This window comes from Solanum lycopersicum, chromosome 2 (assembly GCF_036512215.1).
Source record: "Solanum lycopersicum chromosome 2, SLM_r2.1".
Lineage (NCBI taxonomy): Eukaryota > Viridiplantae > Streptophyta > Magnoliopsida > Solanales > Solanaceae > Solanum > Solanum lycopersicum.
In genome coordinates, this window is record NC_090801.1 from 56,063,540 (window position 1) to 56,087,463 (window position 23,924).

General features: G+C 34.8%; 1 long non-coding RNA gene across 2 annotated transcripts in view; it reads left to right on the forward strand.

The window, feature by feature from the left end:
• Positions 1-205: 205 nt before the first annotated feature.
• LOC104645901 (uncharacterized) overlaps positions 206-23,924 on the forward strand; it is a 41,246-nt gene continuing 17,527 nt past the window's right edge. Inside the window, exons 1-3 of one of the 2 annotated variants that reach the window (XR_011214730.1) lie at positions 206-334; positions 406-599; positions 9,346-9,539. This is a non-coding gene — a long non-coding RNA (uncharacterized lncRNA). Of the gene's footprint in view, positions 335-405; positions 600-9,145; positions 9,275-9,345; positions 9,540-23,924 lie in introns of those variants that run through there. The other variant, XR_011214731.1, reaches the window with a different exon arrangement.

The window sequence follows — 23,924 nt, forward strand, 5'->3', positions numbered from 1 at the left end:
TTCACATAGTCCTTTTCTCATTTTCAAAGCCATATAAACCATTATTTTTGTTATATATCTAAGCTTGAAGTTCTTTGTTGAATTAGTAATTTCGTACAAAATAAGCCCAATGAGCCCAAAAAAATATTGGGCCCAATTTAAAAATTGAACGGACCACCCCTTCTTAAATATAACCCTAGATAGCTAGGGTTTTTTAATTGAACTCTCTTTTTTTCCTCTCCAATGTCGCCGCTGGAGGGTGCTTTTACTAATTCCACCTTCCTCCTTCTTATGCGATGGATCATCATGTCTTCGTCCTCTTTACACCACAATTCATCGTTCTTAGGTGTCAGAGGTGGACATCCACTATCTTTTGAATTTTTCCCTTTTTCTTATTTGTTCTGACCTCTTTTTCCTCTTTTGCAGATATTTGCTCCAATGGATGAAATGGTTACCAACACTGTTTTGATAGAACAATAAAAGGTCATCTCCTCTACTAAAGCTTCAAATTGAAAAGGAAAAACACGTAATAATCATTATGATTCATGTTTTGTCCATGCGATTTTTACTACTGATGGCCTCAAAAACATCGATCCTTCATACGTCTTTTGTCTAAAAAGGTAAACCCATCTATCTTCTTTATTAATTTTCACCATTAATCTATATCCTTTTCCTTTGTTTAAACGATCTTTTTATTGGTTTGAAATCTAAAATTAAAAATTCACTAAATTTTTAAAGAAGTTGTTATTCCCGAAACATATCTCCTAAAAGGGTCGGGTCCTTGTACACCCTCTTTAAATGTTTATGGTTGCAAATTTTCATTAATAGATCTATAATTATGAGATCATTTTAATTAACACTTTTGGTTTATCTTTTTTTTTAATGACAAAGTACTTTTATTTTATAATTTTTGTAAATCTTTGAAGTATTTATCATTTTTTGAAAAAAACATTACTATGAAATAACCCATTTAATTGCAGCAATTTGATAATAGTATCGATTATTTAATTCATGAGATAAATTTTATAGTCATAATGTATGCAGAGAGACTATAAACAAAACATCACAATTTTTTGTTGTCATAATTGTTAAATATTGAACTTTAATACTTAACTTTAATCCGTATTACTACTCGTTCACATAATGTAACAGATACAAAGAGAACATTAAAAATTTAGCAAGGTTTAGGTTATAAAAGATGATGTTGATTACTAGTACTTATTTTAGATCAATGAAAGGCACTTGAAGCAAATAAATGAATTTAAAGTTACTATTTGGAGTACATAAATACAAATAAAAAAGCAAATAACTTACAATGTTTGAAACCAAAAAAGTAGACAAGAAAGGTGCAAGTATACAAATACAAAGGGAGATTAAAGAAAGGTTTGAACATATATGAAGAACTCAAAAAATTGCTAATAAATATTTTTATTTGATTCGACAACTTTATAATTAAATAAGTAGGATTACTCGTAATAGAAAATTATAATAAATTCCTTCTATTTTGGAGGTCTTTTAGATTGGGCTTTCTGAAAAGTAGTATAAGACTACGTGTATTTGTTTGTCCAATGATAATATTCTTAATTCATTGGGGGAAAAAAGAATAAAAAAGTCTAAGATATACATTAATAATCATTTTGACAAATATCTCTTTCAAATCATATAAATTAGATCTTCACTCTTATGTCTTAATGAAATCCTAGCCCATTCTATCGACTCGGTAGAAGTCATTAAGAATAAAATCAAGTTGATCAAATGTACTCTCTGAGTCTCTCTAATACACTACTTCATCTCTTTGACAGTCGAAAGGTTGTTGCATCAATGCCCTCACCAAGCACGTGTACTAGGTAAAATCACACCCATTGCTCATCAGTGATAAGCCCGTAAACTCATTACTCGATTCTAACTTAGTAGATAAATCATCAACTTCAAACTCACAAACAAACATAAAAGCATCATTCAATGCGAAAAATTCATTAGCAATATTCTTCTTGCACCTTGCAATCCCAATGGCCTGTACTATTTTCTCTTATACTACTCCGCAAAAGTTATACAATGGATCCTCGTGCGCAAGAAATCTTCTCAATGCCTTACAGAACACTAATAATAATCGAGCACATTCGTTGTATCTCTTCATATACACATTAACACTCATCAATGAAGAGATACAATGAACCTGCTCGATTGTTATTAGTGTTATGTAAGTTATTGAGTTGAGCTGTTGCGCTTGAAGATTCTTTGTATAACTTTTGTTGGAGTAGTATAAGGGAAATAGTAAAGGACATTGGGGTCGCATGGTGCAATAAGAATGTTGCTAATTTAGCATTGAATGATGGTTTATGTTTTGCTCGTGAGTTTGTAGTTGTTGACTTACTAGTAAGTTAATATTAAGTATGAGATTAGATAAGTTTGCGGGGGTTATCACTGATGAGCATTGTGCGTGATTTTATCTAGTACACATACTTGGTGAGGGCATTGATGCAACAACCTTTCGACTGTCCAAGAGGTGAAATAATGTATGACATAGAGTACACTGAGCTTGCATCGATGAAGCAGTGTATGACAGAGGGTGCACTAATGACGGTAGTATGATGATAATTGCATATGAATTGATCATGTCCAAGTAAAGTGAAATGGGGTTTTATAATAAGTCAAAATTTCTAGATTATAATAAAAATAACGCACTTTTATCAAAACTTGAGTGAAAGAAAATTCAATTTATTGGTCTAAAATGAGAGAATGGTCAAGATTGTTATTAATTTATGACTTTGGTCGTTTTTCTTTTTTTATTCCTCGTAATTTATAAATATTGTTATTTTTTTAAATATAAGTTTGATGAGTAGGCTCAATTACTAAGAACAGATTGAACATATGAAGACTTCAAAAAAGTTGCTTTCTCCTTTCTCATGTTAGATGGACTTTTTTTACACTATGATTAAGGAATCATTAATAGATTAATTAAATTTATTATTTTGTCCTTGTTCTTATTAATTAGTCTTTGAAAAAAATAGATTTTCAAATTCCTTTTAAACATCCAAAGGTCATATTAGTTATAGGGGTAAAATGAGAAAAAATTAATTAATTTTATCCTAATTTTTTAAATGATAAAGTAAAATGTGACAAATAGTTTAGTAAGATGTTCATCTAATATGAAACGACGAAAGTAATAAATGTCTTTATTTGATTCAACAATTTTGTAACTGAATATACTTATTGGCAATAGAAAGTTGTAATAAGTTATTTCTAGTTTGAAGTCTTTTGGATTGGACTCCCTTATTGGGAGGTGGTCTGCTTCTTTAGTTTGTATATATTTGTTTGTCAATGATAATATTCACAATTAAATAAATTAAAAAAAGGACCAAAGCCTACCCATTAATTACTATTTTGACTTTTCTATTTCCGCTGAATAAATTTAATTTTCTCTCTTAAATTTTTATAATATTCTCATCATTAATTATTACAATCTGAAAATTTTGACATATCATAAAAGAAATCCACTCGCTTCGACATGATCGGTGTCTTTGGAAACAACCGACACACTATCAATTTCAACCTCCACAACTATGAAGCTACAATGATGATTGCAGAGAGGAGTCGATTTATGTTAAGGGTGTCACCTGACACGCCTTCGTTGAAAAGTTTTACAAAATATACTCATATAAAAAAAATTAAAAAAAATATTGAATGGTAATATGAATTAAAAGGACACCTCTTAAATGAAAGTGCTTCTAGTGCAATTGGCAATGGCGCTGCATTGCATTGGATGTCTTGCATCCTGAGTTGGAATTTTTTTGTACGCTTTTGTTTTCCTTCTCTCCTAATTTATATATATATATATATATATATATATATATATATATATATATATATATATATATATAGTCGTGTTTTTAATGATAATATTATATATACCTCTCAAAATATTTGAAATCTCTTCGGAGAGAATGGTAGAATATATTTAAGTTTAGTTTTATTAATATTATTTGAACCATCCTTTTTAATATAATATTAATTATTACAATGTATTTTATTTTTTTGGTATTCTTAACAAAGGTCTTCCATCAGAATTAGTGTTTTAAACCAATTTTAAATATAAGGTCCCATAACTTCTTTTTTTTTTTCCATTTTCTGTTAAAGATGTTAATCTTAGTTGAAATACAATCATTTATATAATATTGAATAAAACTTTATTTAATAATATGAAGGTGTGAGCGATCCAATTTAAAACCATTGTTATTTTTAATTTAATTAAAATTTTATATTTTTAATTGAATTTTTTTTTCTTCAAGTTCTCTATTAATGGGCTTCAATTTTTTGGAAGTCTAAATCTAAAGCTTCATTGATTTTTTCTTGAGCCATTTTTGTCCTTGCTTTGAAATAAATATGTGTACGCCACTGATTGCAGAACGACATCGGTCATGTCGAAGTAGAGTTAAAGAAAAGATTATATGATGGTAAAAAGATTGTAATAAAGCTGATGCGGGTTTCGTTAAAACTTAAAAAAAGAAGTTAACTTATAGAACTCGAAAAAAGAGAAAAGTCAAGATGTTACTTACAACAAAGAGGAGGAATACTTTGTTCATTTGTGAAAAAGTTATTTGGTTCAATTTGATGGTTTGCTCTTGCCAATCTTTGAAAGTCATCTATATAATACTTGGTACCCCAAGTCATGATAGCTTATCCATAACTCGAGTAATTACCTTGTTGATATATCCTATCACATAATTTGGTTTGTCATATCCCATCTTATATTTTGTACCAAACAACACTATCAGAATTTGTCCTAATGACTTTGAAGTTCCTATATTCTTATATTCAGAATTTGAAAATGATGGGTGCACCACCAACGACTAATACACGTTAATGAAAACATATCATCCAATATTGCTTCATATAATATTTTTTAAAAATAAAATATGGAAATATAAAACTAATGTAATAACATATAAACCTATTTTGCTTCCATTTGTATCGAAAGATTTCGCCTTGGGCAATCGGGTAAAAAAAACGACACACTTGCTAGAAAATTTGGATTTTTTTTATCAAGTCACTTATTATTTTTTATTATTTTAATTTAAATGAGGAAATAAATAATCTCAAGACTAATCTAATTGGAGAACTTAAAGATATCTCACTAGTTTATGAGTTAATTATTTCGATAAACGCTAATTTATAATATTTCAAATTTGACTAGATTTTGATACATTCAGATACATTCAGATGTACGTATCTCCAGGATACACATAATTATGCGCAATTTTTTCTAGATATACTGTTCCAAGTGGATTTGCATGTATCTTGAATATATAGACAACTCTCCCTCGCCTCCCTCCCATCTTGCTCACGACTCTCCTATGTGTTTGATATCTCATATACATGTAAAATACACTAGATACATACGTATACATGTATCTAGTGTGTATCTAATGTGATTTGTATGTATCTGAGATACATAGACAAATCTCGCCCGCTTCCCTCCCGTTGATACTCGCCTTTCTACCTATTTTTGTGTATATGGTAGAATAAATATGAATCTTGGTGAATCTAACTTAAAATCAAGTTTGACGTCACTAATTAATGATACAGAATATAATTATTTCAAAATATAGGAAAAAAGTAAATATATTAGAAATATTTGTATAATTAGATAAGTTCTCTAATTTAACCCCTCTCACCAAATACAAAATAAAATAATTAATATTTTATCCTGAATTAGTATCTCTAATTTTCTATATGTCAAATTAGGGGTGTCAAAAAAGAACTCAAACATAGGTAACCCGTCCAATCTGCCCAAAATTTTAAGGGTGGGGCTCAAGACAATTTACAGTGGGCTCAATCTCAACCCACTCAAACCTAACACATTTAAAGAGAATCTTCTGTTGAGCCCCAATTCAATATCCAATTTCAACCCATTTTAGAACTCTTTACTACGATATGTTCCTATATTAAAAGTATGAATTATTATATTTAACATCTTTCAGAATTTATCTATTTATAAAAAAAAATCTTGAGTTGAATTCCGAAAATTGTGATTATAAAAGTTAAATATCACTATGTTAAAATTATTCAGATTAATCGAATCAGATTTGACGGGTCAAGACCCAACTCATTTTTAGCCCATTTGAACCCAACCATTTGAGCCCAGAGTAAACTTGGGCAGGTCAAGATTGAATCTGATTTCTACTTAAACCTATTTTAATATTTCCAATTTTAACCCAACCCGCCTATTTGAAACCCCTATGCCAAACGATCCAACAAGTCTTTTTCTTTTGGAAAAAGACGGAGCTTCATAACGAATCAGGGAAAATAAAATATTTATTAGCTAAAATTCATTTTTTTGAGAAACACCTCAACAATTATGTATGTATACAATTTAAATTTTAGTATACACTGATGAAGATAATTGAATCACATCGTAATGTTATAAATAATGATTGATTTATAGCAAATTTGTAAAAATTGTCAGATAGATTTCATTTGAACCTTGTGGTTCTTATAAAAAAATAAAATTGTCACGACCCAAATCGGATCGCGACTGGCACCCACACTTACCCTCCTATGTGAGCGAACCAACCAATCTAAACCTTAACATTTCAATATAATATCAACAGAAAGTAATGCGGAAGACTTAAACTCATTAATAAAATCAATAACTATTATTATCCCCAAAATCTGGAAGTCATCATCACAAGAACATCTGTGATCAAATTACTAAACTAAGAGTATTCTAAGAAGCTAAAACAAGTAAAAGCTAGTCCATGCCGGAACTTCAAGGCATCAAGACATGAAGAAGAAGATCCAGTCCAAGCTAGAAGCATTAGCTCACCCTGAAATCCGGTGTAATTGAAGACTGGCTAGAATTGCGGTTGAGTTGAAGACGACGACACGTTTGCTGCACTCCACAAATAACAAAGAAGAAAACATAAAAGTAGAGGGGTCAGTACAAACACAAGTACTGAGTAGGTATCATCGGCCAACTCAAAATAGAAAACAGTATATATCAGGTAACATCATAAAATCAACTAATATCCTTAGCATGCAGCATTTACAATTACCATAACCCTTGGTTACAACACCAAGCACATCAATGAGGACTCACGCCTCCTCATCATACTCGTTTGGGAATTAGGTTCATTAGATTGAGTATATTAACATCTTTCAAGATTCATTATCTTTATTCCTCTCGTGTCGGTACGTGACACTCCGCCCCTCATATACTATCCTGGTGTCGGAACGTGACACTCCGATCCTCATTCTATCCTGGTACCGGAACGTGGCACCCGATCCATATACTATCCTGGTGTCGGAACGTGACACTCCGATCCTCATTCTATCCTGGTACCGGAACGTGGCACCCGATCCATATACTATCCTGGTGTCAAAACGTGACACTCCGATCCTCATTCTATCCTGGTACCGGAACGTGGCACCCGATCCATATACTATCCTGGTGTCGAAACGTGACACTCCGATCCTCATTCTATCCTGGTGTCGGAACGTGACACTCGATCCCCTAATCTCACTACTTTCGTTCATCAAGCCTTCTTTTACACTAAGGCATCATCATTAACAAAGTAGGTTAGGGTTTCTCAAGATTTAGGATTCAATAGCTTCATCATGCTTATTTTATCACAATTACATAATCACATTCATGCAAGCATACAATTAAGCATATAGAAGGGTTTACAATACTACCCGTACATATCATTCGCTATTAAGAGTTTACTACGAATAGTATAAAAACTATAACCTACCTCCACTGAAGATTCGTGATCAAGCAAGCAATTTTTCTCAAGGCTTTGTTTTCTCTTCGTTTCCCTCTTGTCTCGATCGATCCCCCTCTCTCTTCTTGTTCTTTCTATTTTCTTTTTATTCAAACCCTCTTTCTTTTACCCTAATTAGCATATAATTAAGAATAAAAGATGGCAATAATAACCCACTAATTAACTTAAGTTTACCTCTTTTAAACCCCAAGTAATTAGACTTATTAACATTAACCCACTAACTTTATAATTAAAGCAGGAATAGTCAAAAACGCCCCTTAAAACATTTAAAGAAATTCGACCCAGCCTGGGATTACGCAGCCTGTGACGGCCCATCGCGCCTGCGACGGTCCGTCCTGCTGCTCCGTCACAGAGTTCAGAGACTCAATTCTCTGAAGAGTCTGTGACGGTCCGTTACGCTTGTGACGGTCCGTCCTTCTATTCCGTTACGAAGTTAAGAGAGTCGATTTCAGTACCCATTTTTCAGAGTTTCTAAGTGTTTTGAAACGAGACACCCTCGACGGTCTGTCGTGTCCATGAAGGGCCGTCGTGGGTTCCGTCGTCTCAGCCTGTTTTTCCAGAACTAAAATTTTCTGCTCAAAACGACTAAACAGGTCGTTATAAAAATTGTCGTAAAAAAATGGGAAGATAGTTCTAGTGGTGATTATATAATGTATTTTTATATAAAAAACCTTAAAATATAATTTTAAGTATTCAAATAGTCTAAAGAATTACACTGTCAATAGCTTTGGTCCTTCAATAATCAACAAAATTTGAATTATATATATGTATATGGCATCGATGATTTAAAGTAAAGTGAAAAAGGGTTTTATGATAAGCTAAAATTTTTAATAAAAAGAACAAGTGTGTTGTTAAAAACTTAAGAGAAAAGACTCAAATTATAGGACTAAAAATAGAGAATGTTCATTAATGTATTGGCTTTAATCTTCTTTTTTCCCGATAAATTGTAAACATTATCATTTTTCAGTAAAATTAAAGGTCATTTTATTCCCAAATCTGAGAAGTCTGATGATCTGACCCACTTATTCGAACTTCATCACCCTTAAACACCCTTATTTCTCACGTTCATCCTCTTGTCCAAATACAACATAACAACCTTAACCAAATCACTCTTAACGAGATCTATTGGTTTTATCCAAATAAATCGATTAACGCTAGTGTTGCCACTCTTATAAACTTCACATAGTCCTTTTCTCATTTTCAAAGCCATATAAACCATTATTTTTGTTATATATCTAAGCTTGAAGTTCTTTGTTGAATTAGTAATTTCGTACAAAATAAGCCCAATGAGCCCAAAAAAATATTGGGCCCAATTTAAAAATTGAACGGACCACCCCTTCTTAAATATAACCCTAGATAGCTAGGGTTTTTTAATTGAACTCTCTTTTTTTCCTCTCCAATGTCGCCGCTGGAGGGTGCTTTTACTAATTCCACCTTCCTCCTTCTTATGCGATGGATCATCATGTCTTCGTCCTCTTTACACCACAATTCATCGTTCTTAGGTGTCAGAGGTGGACATCCACTATCTTTTGAATTTTTCCCTTTTTCTTATTTGTTCTGACCTCTTTTTCCTCTTTTGCAGATATTTGCTCCAATGGATGAAATGGTTACCAACACTGTTTTGATAGAACAATAAAAGGTCATCTCCTCTACTAAAGCTTCAAATTGAAAAGGAAAAACACGTAATAATCATTATGATTCATGTTTTGTCCATGCGATTTTTACTACTGATGGCCTCAAAAACATCGATCCTTCATACGTCTTTTGTCTAAAAAGGTAAACCCATCTATCTTCTTTATTAATTTTCACCATTAATCTATATCCTTTTCCTTTGTTTAAACGATCTTTTTATTGGTTTGAAATCTAAAATTAAAAATTCACTAAATTTTTAAAGAAGTTGTTATTCCCGAAACATATCTCCTAAAAGGGTCGGGTCCTTGTACACCCTCTTTAAATGTTTATGGTTGCAAATTTTCATTAATAGATCTATAATTATGAGATCGTTTTAATTAACACTTTTGTTTTATCTTTTTTTTTTAATGACAAAGTACTTTTATTTTATAATTTTTGTAAATCTTTGAAGTATTTATCATTTTTTGAAAAAAACATTACTATGAAATAACCCATTTAATTGCAGCAATTTGATAATAGTATCGATTATTTAATTCATGAGATAAATTTTATAGTCATAATGTATGCAGAGAGACTATAAACAAAACATCACAATTTTTTGTTGTCATAATTGTTAAATATTGAACTTTAATACTTAACTTTAATCCGTATTACTACCCGTTCACATAATGTAACAGATACAAAGAGAACATTAAAAATTTAGCAAGGTTTAGGTTATAAAAGATGATGTTGATTACTAGTACTTATTTTAGATCAATGAAAGGCACTTGAAGCAAATAAATGAATTTAAAGTTACTATTTGGAGTACATAAATACAAATAAAAAAGCAAATAACCTACAATGTTTGAAACCAAAAAAGTAGACAAGAAAGGTGCAAGTATACAAATACAAAGGGAGATTAAAGAAAGGTTTGAACATATATGAAGAACTCAAAAAATTGCTAATAAATATTTTTATTTGATTCGACAACTTTATAATTAAATAAGTAGGATTACTCGTAATAGAAAATTATAATAAATTCCTTCTATTTTGGAGGTCTTTTAGATTGGGCTTTCTGAAAAGTAGTATAAGACTACGTGTATTTGTTTGTCCAATGATAATATTCTTAATTCATTGGGGGAAAAAAGAATAAAAAAGTCTAAGATATACATTAATAATCATTTTGACAAATATCTCTTTCAAATCATATAAATTAGATCTTCACTCTTATGTCTTAATGAAATCCTAGCCCATTCTATCGACTCGGTAGAAGTCATTAAGAATAAAATCAAGTTGATCAAATGTACTCTCTGAGTCTCTCTAATACACTACTTCATCTCTTTGACAGTCGAAAGGTTGTTGCATCAATGCCCTCACCAAGCACGTGTACTAGGTAAAATCACACCCATTGCTCATCAGTGATAAGCCCGTAAACTCATTACTCGATTCTAACTTAGTAGATAAATCATCAACTTCAAACTCACAAACAAACATAAAAGCATCATTCAATGCGAAAAATTCATTAGCAATATTCTTCTTGCACCTTGCAATCCCAATGGCCTGTACTATTTTCTCTTATACTACTCCGCAAAAGTTATACAATGGATCCTCGTGCGCAAGAAATCTTCTCAATGCCTTACAGAACACTAATAATAATCGAGCACATTCGTTGTATCTCTTCATATACACATTAACACTCATCAATGAAGAGATACAATGAACCTGCTCGATTGTTATTAGTGTTATGTAAGTTATTGAGTTGAGCTGTTGCGCTTGAAGATTCTTTGTATAACTTTTGTTGGAGTAGTATAAGGGAAATAGTAAAGGACATTGGGGTCGCATGGTGCAATAAGAATGTTGCTAATTTAGCATTGAATGATGGTTTATGTTTTGCTCGTGAGTTTGTAGTTGTTGACTTACTAGTAAGTTAATATTAAGTATGAGATTAGATAAGTTTGCGGGGGTTATCACTGATGAGCATTGTGCGTGATTTTATCTAGTACACATACTTGGTGAGGGCATTGATGCAACAACCTTTCGACTGTCCAAGAGGTGAAATAATGTATGACATAGAGTACACTGAGCTTGCATCGATGAAGCAGTGTATGACAGAGGGTGCACTAATGACGGTAGTATGATGATAATTGCATATGAATTGATCATGTCCAAGTAAAGTGAAATGGGGTTTTATAATAAGTCAAAATTTCTAGATTATAATAAAAATAACGCACTTTTATCAAAACTTGAGTGAAAGAAAATTCAATTTATTGGTCTAAAATGAGAGAATGGTCAAGATTGTTATTAATTTATGACTTTGGTCGTTTTTCTTTTTTTATTCCTCGTAATTTATAAATATTGTTATTTTTTTAAATATAAGTTTGATGAGTAGGCTCAATTACTAAGAACAGATTGAACATATGAAGACTTCAAAAAAGTTGCTTTCTCCTTTCTCATGTTAGATGGACTTTTTTTACACTATGATTAAGGAATCATTAATAGATTAATTAAATTTATTATTTTGTCCTTGTTCTTATTAATTAGTCTTTGAAAAAAATAGATTTTCAAATTCCTTTTAAACATCCAAAGGTCATATTAGTTATAGGGGTAAAATGAGAAAAAATTAATTAATTTTATCCTAATTTTTTAAATGATAAAGTAAAATGTGACAAATAGTTTAGTAAGATGTTCATCTAATATGAAACGACGAAAGTAATAAATGTCTTTATTTGATTCAACAATTTTGTAACTGAATATACTTATTGGCAATAGAAAGTTGTAATAAGTTATTTCTAGTTTGAAGTCTTTTGGATTGGACTCCCTTATTGGGAGGTGGTCTGCTTCTTTAGTTTGTATATATTTGTTTGTCAATGATAATATTCACAATTAAATAAATTAAAAAAAGGACCAAAGCCTACCCATTAATTACTATTTTGACTTTTCTCTTTCCGCTGAATAAATTTAATTTTCTCTCTTAAATTTTTATAATATTCTCATCATTAATTATTACAATCTGAAAATTTTGACATATCATAAAAGAAATCCACTCGCTTCGACATGATCGGTGTCTTTGGAAACAACCGACACACTATCAATTTCAACCTCCACAACTATGAAGCTACAATGATGATTGCAGAGAGGAGTCGATTTATGTTAAGGGTGTCACCTGACACGCCTTCGTTGAAAAGTTTTACAAAATATACTCATATAAAAAAAATTAAAAAAAATATTGAATGGTAATATGAATTAAAAGGACACCTCTTAAATGAAAGTGCTTCTAGTGCAATTGGCAATGGCGCTGCATTGCATTGGATGTCTTGCATCCTGAGTTGGAATTTTTTTGTACGCTTTTGTTTTCCTTCTCTCCTAATTTATATATATATATATATATATATATATATAGTCGTGTTTTTAATGATAATATTATATATACCTCTCAAAATATTTGAAATCTCTTCGGAGAGAATGGTAGAATATATTTAAGTTTAGTTTTATTAATATTATTTGAACCATCCTTTTTAATATAATATTAATTATTACAATGTATTTTATTTTTTTGGTATTCTTAACAAAGGTCTTCCATCAGAATTAGTGTTTTAAACCAATTTTAAATATAAGGTCCCATAACTTCTTTTTTTTTTTCCATTTTCTGTTAAAGATGTTAATCTTAGTTGAAATACAATCATTTATATAATATTGAATAAAACTTTATTTAATAATATGAAGGTGTGAGCGATCCAATTTAAAACCATTGTTATTTTTAATTTAATTAAAATTTTATATTTTTAATTGAATTTTTTTTTCTTCAAGTTCTCTATTAATGGGCTTCAATTTTTTGGAAGTCTAAATCTAAAGCTTCATTGATTTTTTCTTGAGCCATTTTTGTCCTTGCTTTGAAATAAATATGTGTACGCCACTGATTGCAGAACGACATCGGTCATGTCGAAGTAGAGTTAAAGAAAAGATTATATGATGGTAAAAAGATTGTAATAAAGCTGATGCGGGTTTCGTTAAAACTTAAAAAAAGAAGTTAACTTATAGAACTCGAAAAAAGAGAAAAGTCAAGATGTTACTTACAACAAAGAGGAGGAATACTTTGTTCATTTGTGAAAAAGTTATTTGGTTCAATTTGATGGTTTGCTCTTGCCAATCTTTGAAAGTCATCTATATAATACTTGGTACCCCAAGTCATGATAGCTTATCCATAACTCGAGTAATTACCTTGTTGATATATCCTATCACATAATTTGGTTTGTCATATCCCATCTTATATTTTGTACCAAACAACACTATCAGAATTTGTCCTAATGACTTTGAAGTTCCTATATTCTTATATTCAGAATTTGAAAATGATGGGTGCACCACCAACGACTAATACACGTTAATGAAAACATATCATCCAATATTGCTTCATATAATATTTTTTAAAAATAAAATATGGAAATATAAAACTAATGTAATAACATATAAACCTATTTTGCTTCCATTTGTATCGAAAGATTTCGCCTTGGGCAATCGGGTAAAAAAAACGACACACTTGCTAGAAAATTTGGATTTTTTTATCAAGTCACTTATTATTTTTTATTATTTTAATTTAAATGAGGAAATAAATAATCTCAAGACTAATCTAATTGGAGAACTTAAAGATATCTCACTAGTTTATGAGTTAATTATTTCGATAAACGCTAATTTATAATATTTCAAATTTGACTAGATTTTGATACATTCAGATACGTTCAGATGTACGTATCTCCAGGATACACATAATTATGCGCAATTTTTTCTAGATATACTGTTCCAAGTGGATTTGCATGTATCTTGAATATATAGACAACTCTCCCTCGCCTCCCTCCCATCTTGCTCACAACTCTCCTATGTGTTTGATATCTCATATACATGTAAAATACACTAGATACATACGTATACATGTATCTAGTGTGTATCTAATGTGATTTGTATGTATCTGAGATACATCGACAAATCTCGCCCGCTTCCCTCCCGTTGATACTCGCCTTTCTACCTATTTTTGTGTATATGGTAGAATAAATATGAATCTTGGTGAATCTAACTTAAAATCAAGTTTGACGTCACTAATTAATGATACAGAATATAATTATTTCAAAATATAGGAAAAAAGTAAATATATTAGAAATATTTGTATAATTAGATAAGTTCTCTAATTTAACCCCTCTCACCAAATACAAAATAAAATAATTAATATTTTATCCTGAATTAGTATCTCTAATTTTCTATATGCCAAATTAGGGGTGTCAAAAAAGAACTCAAACATAGGTAACCCGTCCAATCTGCCCAAAATTTTAAGGGTGGGGCTCAAGACAATTTACAGTGGGCTCAATCTCAACCCACTCAAACCTAACACATTTAAAGAGAATCTTCTGTTGAGCCCCAATTCAATATCCAATTTCAACCCATTTTAGAACTCTTTACTACGATATGTTCCTATATTAAAAGTATGAATTATTATATTTAACATCTTTCAGAATTTATCTATTTATAAAAAAAAAATCTTGAGTTGAATTCCGAAAATTGTGATTATAAAAGTTAAATATCACTATGTTAAAATTATTCAGATTAATCGAATCAGATTTGACGGGTCAAGACCCAACTCATTTTTAGCCCATTTGAACCCAACCATTTGAGCCCAGAGTAAACTTGGGCAGGTCAAGATTGAATCTGATTTCTACTTAAACCTATTTTAATATTTCCAATTTTAACCCAACCCGCCTATTTGAAACCCCTATGCCAAACGATCAACCAAGTCTTTTTCTTTTGGAAAAAGACGGAGCTTCATAACGAATCAGGGAAAATAAAATATTTATTAGCTAAAATTCATTTTTTTGAGAAACACCTCAACAATTATGTATGTATACAATTTAAATTTTAGTATACACTGATGAAGATAATTGAATCACATCGTAATGTTATAAATAATGATTGATTTATAGCAAATTTGTAAAAATTGTCAGATAGATTTCATTTGAACCTTGTGGTTCTTATAAAAAAATAAAATTGTCACGACCCGAATCGGATCGCGACTGGCACCCACACTTACCCTCCTATGTGAGCGAACCAACCAATCTAAACCTTAACATTTCAATATAATATCAACAGAAAGTAATGCGGAAGACTTAAACTCATTAATAAAATCAATAACTATTATTATCCCCAAAATCTGGAAGTCATCATCACAAGAACATCTGTGATCAAATTACTAAACTAAGAGTATTCTAAGAAGCTAAAACAAGTAAAAGCTAGTCCATGCCGGAACTTCAAGGCATCAAGACATGAAGAAGAAGATCCAGTCCAAGCTAGAAGCATTAGCTCACCCTGAAATCCGGTGTAATTGAAGACTGGCTAGAATTGCGGTTGAGTTGAAGACGACGACACGTTTGCTGCACTCCACAAATAACAAAGAAGAAAACATAAAAGTAGAGGGGTCAGTACAAACACAAGTACTGAGTAGGTATCATCGGCCAACTCAAAATAGAAAACAGTATATATCAGGTAACATCATAAAATCAACTAATATCCTTAGCATGCAGCATTTACAATTACCATAACCCTTGGTTACAACACCAAGCACATCAATGAGGACTCACGCCTCCTCATCATACTCGTTTGGGAATTAGGTTCATTAGATTGAGTATATTAACATCTTTCAAGATTCATTATCTTTATTCCTCTCGTGTCGGTACGTGACACTCCGCCCCTCATATACTATCCTGGTGTCGGAACGTGACACTCCGATCCTCATTCTATCCTGGTACCGAAACGTGGCACCCGATCCATATACTATCCTAGTGTCGGAACGTGACACTCCGATCCTCATTCTATCCTGGTACCGGAACGTGGCACCCGATCCATATACTATCCTGGTGTCGGAACGTGACACTCCGATCCTCATTCTATCCTGGTACCGGAACATGGCACCCGATCCATATACTATCCTGGTGTCGAAACGTGACACTCCGATCCTCATTCTATCCTGGTGTCGGAACGTGACACTCGATCCCCTAATCTCACTACTTTCGTTCATCAAGCCTTCTTTTACACTAAGGCATCATCATTAACAAAGTAGATTAGGGTTTCTCAAGATTTAGGATTCAATAGCTTCATCATGCTTATTTTATCACAATTACATAATCACATTCATGCAAGCATACAATTAAGCATATAGAAGAGTTTACAATACTACCCGTACATATCATTCGCTATTAAGAGTTTACTACGAATAGTATAAAACTATAACCTACCTCCACCGAAGATTCGTGATCAAGCAAGCAATTTTTCTCAAGGCTTTGTTTTCTCTTCGTTTCCCTCTTGTCTCGATCGATCCCCCTCTCTCTTCTTGTTCTTTCTATTTTCTTTTTATTCAAACCCTCTTTCTTTTACCCTAATTAGCATATAATTAAGAATAAAAGATGGCAATAATAACCCACTAATTAACTTAAGTTTACCTCTTTTAAACCCCAAGTAATTAGACTTATTAACATTAACCCACTAACTTTATAATTAAAGCAGGAATAGTCAAAAACGCCCCTTAAAACATTTAAAGAAATCCGACCCAGCCTGGAATTACGCAGCCTGTGACGGTCCGTCGCGCTGTGACGGTCCATCCTGCTGCTCCGTCACAGAGTTCAGAGATTCAATTCTCTGAAGAGTCTGTGACGGTCCGTTACGCTTGTGACGGTCCGTCCTGCCATTACGTTACGAAGTTAAGAGAGTCGATTTCAGTACCCATTTTTCAGAGTTTCTAAGTGTTTTGAAACGAGACACCCTCGACGGTCCGTCGTGTCCATGACGGGCCATCGTGGGTTCCGTCGTCTCAGCCTATTTTTCCAGAACTAAAATCTGCTGCTCAAAACGACTAAACAGGTCGTTACAATAGATACCAATTTACCCATCGTTCATCCTCGAACGATCATAAGAAGAAAAACAAGGCGAAAAAAGAGTACCCGAATCTGTAAACAGGCGTGGATATCTTTCTTGCATATCAGCCTCTTTCTCCCAAGTGGCTTCTTCAACGGGTCGATTCTTCCATTGAACTTTGATGGATGCAATCTCCCTTGACCTCAGCTTGCGAACTTCTCTATCTAAAATGGCAACAGGCTCCTCCTCATAAGACAAATTTTCATCAAGCAGAACTGAATTCCAACGAATGATGTAGTTTCCATCCCCATGGTATCTTTTCAACATAGACACATGAAATACCGGATGCACTCCGGACAGCCCTGGAGGCAAGGCTAACTCATAAGCCACCTCCCCTACTCGCTTAAGTATTTCAAAGGGACCAATATACCTTGGGCTTAGTTTACCTCTTTTACCAAACCGCATCACCCCTTTCATGGGTGAAACCTTCAGCAAGACTTGCTCACCCTCCATAAAATCCAAGTCTCTAACCTTTCGATCTGCATATTCCTTTTGCCTACTTTGCGCCGCTAAAATCTTTTCTTGAATAGATTTCACTTTCTCCAATGAATCCCTCAAAAGGTCAGTACCCCAAGGTCTAACCTCAAATGCATCAAACCAACCAATGGGAGACCTAAATCTCCTCCCATACAATGCTTCGAATGGAGCCATATCAATACTTGAGTGATAGCTATTATTGTATGAAAACTCCGCTAAGGGTAAGAAGCTATCCCAATGGCCACCAAACTCTATCACGCATGCATGAAGCATATCCTCCAACACTTGAATCGTTCTCTCAGACTGACCATCGGTCTGAGGATGGAACGCAGTACTAAGGTCCAACCTAGTACCCAATTCCGCATGCAATGTTTTCCAAAACTTAGAAGTAAACTGCGTACCTCTATCTGATATGATGGAGAGTGGAACCCCATGCAATCGCACCACTTCCGAGATGTAAAGCTTGGCTAACTTCTCTGCATTGTAAGTTACCTTGACCGGAATGAAATGAGCAGACTTAGTTAACCTATCGACAATCACCCAAATAGAGTCAATACTTACCCATTGTCTTGGGAAGACCAACCACGAAATCCATTGCAATTCTCTCCCACTTCCATTCAAGAATGGGCATTCTCTGAAGTGTCCCTCCGGGCCTCTGGTGTTCATACTTTACTTGTTGACAGTTTGGACATTTGGCAATAAAATCAACAATATCACGCTTCATTCTACTCCACCAAAAGTGTTGCTTTAGGTCACAGTACTTCTTGGTTGCACCAGGATGTATAGAATACCTTGAACTATGCGCCTCTGTCAGAATAGTGTTGATCAAATCATCTACTCGGGGTACACATACCCTCCCCTTGATTCTCAAAACACCTTCCTCATCGATTTGTGCTTCCTTAGCCTCTCCTCGCAATACCTTATCTTGGATTCTGCTTAGTTTCTCATCATCAAACTGTTTTCCCTTAATCTTGTCAAGAAAAGAAGATCTTGCTTCCACACAAGCCAACAATCCTCCCTTCTCATTTACTTCTAACCTCATCAAGTCGTTAGCCAGAGTCTGAACCTCTCTAGCCAATGGACGTCTAGAAACTTGCAAGTGAGCTAGACTTCCCATGCTCCCAGCCTTTCTACTTAAGGCGTCTACCACAACATTAGCCTTTCCCGGATGATACAAGATAGTGATGTCGTAGTCCTTCAGTAGTTCCATCCATCTCCTCTGTCTGAAGTTCAAATCTTTCTGAGTAAAGACGTACTGTAGGCTACGATGATCCGTGTAGACTTCACACTTAACTCCATATAAATAATGTCTCCATTGCTTTAATGCAAACACTACCGCAGCCAGTTCCAAATTATGGGTCGGGTAATTGCGTTCATGCACCTTTAATTGCCTTGAAGCATAAGCAATTACATTCTTCTCTTGCATTAGCACTGCACCCAAACAAGAATAGGATGCATCACAATAGACAATGAAATTCCTACCTTCCACGGGCACGGTGAGAATTGGTGCAGTAGTTAACAAAGTCTTGAGCTTCTGAAAGCTTTCTTCACACTCGTCCGACCATACAAATGGAATATTCTGCTCAGTCAAGTTCGTCAATCAGAAAGCAATGGAAGAGAATCCCTTGACAAATCGACGGTAATAGCTAGCTAAACCAACAAAACTCCTTATTTCTGACACATTAGTAGGTCTTACCCAATTCTTCACTGTCTCAATCTTAGAAGGATCCACCATCACTCCATCCTTCGACACCACGTGCCCCAAGAAGGACACTGAATCTAGCCAAAACTCACACTTGGAGAATTTGGCATAAAGCTTTTTCTCCCTCAACATTTCCAATACCATTCTCAAATGCTCCTCATGTTCTTTCTTGCTCTTTGAGTATATCAGTATATCATCAATAAATACGATCACAAAGAGATCCAAATATGGCTTAAAAATCCCGTTCATCAAGTTCATGAAAGCAGCAGGGGCATTCGTAAGACCAAAAGACATCACTACAAATTCGTAATGCCCGTACCTGGTCCGAAAAGCAGTCTTTGGCACATCCGTTGCCCGTATATTCAATTGATGATAACCGGATCTCAAGTCAATCTTAGAGAAGACACAAGCACCTTGTAACTGATCGAACAAGTCATCAATGCGAGGAATGAGATACTTGTTCTTAATAGTTCTGTCTGTAGTCTATGCACATCCGGAAACTCCCATCCTTTTTCTTCACAAATAACATAGGAGCACCCCAAGGAGATGCACTTGGTCTAATAAAGCCTTTGCTTAGCAACTCTTGAAGTTGTGCCTTTAACTCTCTTAACTCCGCGGGAGCCATTCTATAAGGGGGTATAGAAATGGAGCGAGTATCCGGTTCAAGATCGATGCAGAAGTCAATATCTCTATCCGGTGGCATACCAGGAAGGTCTGCAGGAAACACATCTAAAAATTTGCGGACTATCGAAACCGACTCAATTGAAGGTACTTGAGTAGTGTCATCCCTGAGATGTGCTAAGAAAGTTAGACAACCCTTACTAACCATTTTCTTAGCACGAAGAAAGGAGACGATACGAATCGGATTAGAAGTGTAGTCGCCCTCCCACACTAACGGATCTGTCCCAGGCTTGGCTAACGTCACAGTTTTAGTATTACAGTCCAAGATCGCAAAATTCGGAGAAAGCCAAATCATACCCAGAATTACATCAAAGTCAACCATTTCTAAGATAACCAAATCTACATAAGTGTTGCTCCCCACAAAGTCACCAAACAAGACCTATATACTTTTTCAACTATCACAGACTCACCCACCGGAGTAGAAACATGAATAGGCATGTCAAGTATTTCACAAGGTAAATTAAGACCAGTAGCAAATGAAGAATATACATAAGAAAATGTGGATCCAGGATCAAACAATACAGAAGCCATGCAATCACAAACCGAAAGATTACCTGTGATGACAGCATCATATGTCTCCACTTCAGATCTCCCAGGGAAAGCATAACAATGGGCCCTCTCACCTGTCTGTCCGTTGACCCTACCATGTTGTGATGTAGTGGCTCCAGTTTTCCCATCACCCCGGCCGTTTTGGTGACCACCATTACCTCGACCACCGCGTCCTCCAGAATGACGGCCTCTTCCATAACCACTTCTACCTCTAACATTTGGAGGTTTGTAACTCTGTTTTGGACAATACCTCTTAATGTGTCCAGTCTTCCCACATCCATAACACTCTCCGGATTCAAGCATAGGTCTCTCAGAGAAGTGTTGACCGGTCTGAGATGGACCCCCAACTACAGTCTGTAGTGAAGACTGAATTGGTCGAACTGAGTAACCTCCTGAACCTTGTCCTCTAGAATAAGAACCATTAAACTCACCTCCCTTTCGAAACCTTTTTGATGTCGTTGCCATGATGAAGTCATCTGGCTTCACTCCCTCTACCTCTATCACGAAGTCTACCACTTCTTGAAAAGATTTCGCTGTAGCCGCTACCTCTAAGGCTGAAATCCGCAACTCTGATCTCAACCCCTTCACAAAACGGTGAATCCGCTCTTGTGGACTGAAACATAGTTGGGTGGCATACCGGGATAATGCACGAAACTTAGCCTCATATGCAGTCACCGACATCCTACCTTGCTCTAGACTCAAGAACTCATCTCTTTTCCTATCCCTCAAAGTCCGGGGAATATACTTCTCCATAAACAAGCTAGAGAATGATGCCCAAGTCAGAGGTGGTGCCTCTATTGGTTGACACTCAACATGTGACCGCCACCACATTTTGGCGTTCCCTTGAAACTGATAAGTCACAAATTCAACACCAAACCGTTCTACTATACTCATCTTGTGTTTGTGTAGTAGCTTATGACAGTCAACCAGAAAATCGTAGGCACCCTCAGATTCAGCACCCTCGAAGACTGGAGGTTTCAATTTCAAAAACTTACTGAAAAGTTCATGCTGATCATTTGTCATTATAGGCCCTGTAGTCAGACGAGGAAATGTGCCTATTTCCAATGAGGCATCCATGCGGTGAGCCATAGTAGCCGCATGTTGTACCTCCGGAACCTGAGGTGCTGGTGCAGAAAACACTAGAGGCGCTTGGCCTTGATCAGATAACCCGCTAAGATAAGCAAGAACCTGATTGATCATCTCTGGGGTAGGTTGGGGTGGCAATTCCTCATTCTGCACTTGTTCATTCTCCCCATCCTCCCCTTCTCTTACTACTTCCTCAGTCGGTGGAGGAGTCACCGCCCTAGTACCAGATGGGCCAGGCGTTCGTCCTCTTCCTCTAGAGGACGTCCTCCCGCGACCTCTACCGCGGCCTCTTGCCACTGCTCCTCTTAGAGCTACAGTCTCAGTGGCTGGCTCAGACGCATCTTGTCTTGTTGATGTTGATGTTGGCGCGGTTGTTGCTCTTGTTCTAACCATCTGCGAAATAGAGTGAAGATGGTCAGATACCAATTTGTATCACCTAGATACCAATTGGACCCAAGTAATAGCACGAAAGAAAGAATGAAAGAATGGAATTTTCCTAAAGTCTTATAGCCTCTCAAAGAAAAGTAAAGGCGTCCCCCTACCGTTCCTTAAGACTCTACTAGACTCGTTCTTGTGTGATGAGACCAACGAACCTAATACTCTGATACCAAGTTTGTCACGACCCAAATCGGATCGCGACTGACACCCACACTTACCCTCCTATGTGAGCGAACCAACCAATCTAAACCTTAACATTTCAATATAATATCAACAGAAAGTAATGCGGAAGACTTAAACTCATTAATAAAATCAATAACTATTATTATCCCCAAAATCTGGAAGTCATCATCACAAGAACATCTGTGATCAAATTACTAAACTAAGAGTATTCTAAGAAGCTAAAACAAGTAAAAGCTAGTCCATGCCGGAACTTCAAGGCATCAAGACATGAAGAAGAAGATCCAGTCCAAGCTAGAAGCATTAGCTCACCCTGAAATCCGGTGTAATTGAAGACTGGCTAGAATTGCGGTTGAGTTGAAGACGACGGCACGTTTGCTGCACTCCACAAATAACAAAGAAGAAAACATAAAAGTAGGGCGGGTCAGTACAAACACAAGTACTGAGTAGGTATCATCGGCCAACTCAAAATAGAAAACAGTATATATCAGGTAACATCATAAAATCAACTAATATCCTTAGCATGCAGCATTTACAATTACCATAACCCTTGGTTACAACACCAAGCACATCAATGAGGACTCACGCCTCCTCATCATACTCGTTTGGGAATTAGGTTCATTAGATTGAGTATATTAACATCTTTCAAGATTCATTATCTTTATTCCTCTCGTGTCGGTACGTGACACTCTGTCCCTCATATACTATCCTGGTGTCGGAACGTGACACTCCGATCCTCATTCTATCCTGGTACCGGAACGTGGCACCTGATCCATATACTATCCTGGTGTCGGAACGTGACACTCCGATCCTCATTCTATCCTGGTACCGGAACGTGGCACCCGATCCATATACTATCCTGGTGTCGGAACGTGACACTCCGATCCTCATTCTATCCTGGTGTCGGAACGTGACACTCGATCCCCTAATCTCACTACTTTCGTTCATCAAGCCTTCTTTTACACTAAGGCATCATCATTAACAAAGTAGATTAGGGTTTCTCAAGATTTAGGATTCAATAGCTTCATCATGCTTATTTTATCACAATTACATAATCACATTCATGCAAGCATACAATTAAGCATAAAGAAGGGTTTACAATACTACCCGTACATATCATTCGCTATTAAGAGTTTACTACGAATAGTATAAAAACTATAACCTACCTCCACCAAAGATTCGTGATCAAGCAAGCAATTTTTCTAAAGGCTTTGTTTTCTCTTCGTTTCCCTCTTGTCTCGATCGATCCCCCTCTCTCTTCTTGTTCTTTCTATTTTCTTTTTATTCAAACCCTCTTTCTTTTACCCTAATTAGCATATAATTAAGAATAAAAGATGGCAATAATAACCCACTAATTAACTTAAGGTTACCTCTTTTAAACCCCAAGTAATTAGACTTATTAACATTAACTCACTAACTTTATAATTAAAGCAGGAATAGTCAAAAACGTCCCTTAGAACATTTAAAGAAATCCGACCCAGCCTGGGATT